The sequence below is a fragment of the Octopus bimaculoides genome, chromosome 6 (genome assembly GCF_001194135.2).
Source record: "Octopus bimaculoides isolate UCB-OBI-ISO-001 chromosome 6, ASM119413v2, whole genome shotgun sequence".
NCBI classification, from domain to species: Eukaryota; Metazoa; Mollusca; class Cephalopoda; order Octopoda; family Octopodidae; genus Octopus; species Octopus bimaculoides.
The window spans coordinates 20976538-20977930 of NC_068986.1; the positions used below are offsets into that span (position 1 = coordinate 20976538).

At 38.9% G+C, this 1393-nt stretch overlaps 1 protein-coding gene across 2 annotated transcripts in view; it reads left to right on the top strand.

Moving 5' to 3' along the window:
- LOC106869631 (uncharacterized) overlaps positions 1 to 1393 on the top strand; it is a 232169-nt gene that overhangs the window by 67994 nt on the left and 162782 nt on the right. The gene's annotated exons all lie outside the window — the stretch shown is intronic.

Genomic DNA, 1393 nt, shown 5'->3' on the forward strand with positions numbered 1-1393 from the left:
TATATATAAAATTTTTTTTTTAGGGTATGGTAGATGAGTTCAGCAAAAATTTAGATTCAGGTGAATATGGCACTTAAGTTTAGGTACCCGGATTTAGTACGGTATTATCCATACAATTTCAGAGTAAATAAAATTAAAATAAGCAACAAGGATATCCAGAGGTAATGCAGGAGCTGTAGAAAACGGTACAGTGAGGAAACTGTTGATTTGCTGATGAGCAATTCAATGCTGATCAGTTGGGTTTCTGTAGTCGATTAACAGTTTCTCGGGATTAACCTGGATAAAATAACTTAGTGTAACACATCTGAGCTATTCTAGTGTTGTTTAGCATATTGCAGTGTAATGTATTTTACTAGAATAGTGTAATAACTATTATCCTATACGAGGGAAGTATTTTATAGTTCAGTGTAAGTTTAGTAGTGTGTGCAGCAGTGTAGAAGAGAATAATGTTATGTATTTTTGTAAACACTGTAGTTGTTGGAGTGATTCCAATCAGTTCGTACTTGAAGTACATGTTAGTTTATGCATCATGGCCGCTACTTATTCCAATATTCCGATATTTTTCATATTTAGCGCTTGATTTACTTCTTTTGTGGGAGATTTGTCTTTACGCCTGGCACTGCGTATTTGTAGGAACATTGCCAAACTGCAGTTGATACAGCATTTGTTGTTATTGTTGATGGTCATGTTGTTGTCGTCGTCGTCGTTTTTAGGTCGGCTGTTGTCGTTAAAATGGCAGCTACTACTGCACTAACTCCTTCCTTTGCATTTATACATATATACATGCCCCCCCACCACCACCACCACCATACACACAGACAAACACACAAATACACACACATACAAATATTGATTTGTTCCTTTTTCTGTATTGTCAATGCCGTTACTTTGGGGTTGGGGTAAAATGTTACCGAAGTTCTAATGAATCTTATGAAGCTATAATTAGTATTCACAACAATATCGCGTTCAAGCAGGATTGATTAAATTAGAGATAAGCTTCCAGTGTGCTGCTGAGTCAGCATTCCAATTTTGATTATTGAGTGACGCTATTTCACTTTACTTTAACTGTTAATGTCTTTAGGAAAGTCATAAGTGTCATAACATCTCATTTCTCCTTGGGAAAGACATGGGTGCTATAATAATCCGTTCTACTCTACCTCTGTGGAGGCGCAATGGCCCAGTGGTTAGGGCAGCGGACTCGCGGTCATAGGATCGCGGTTTCGATTCTAAGACCGGGCGTTGTGAGTGTTTATTGAGCGAAAAACACCTAAAAGCTCCACGAGGCTCCGGCAGGGGACGGCGGCGAACTCTGCTGTACTCTTTCACCACAACTTTCTCTCACACTTTCTTCCAGTTTCTGTTGTACCTGTATTTCAAAGGGCCAGCCTTGTCA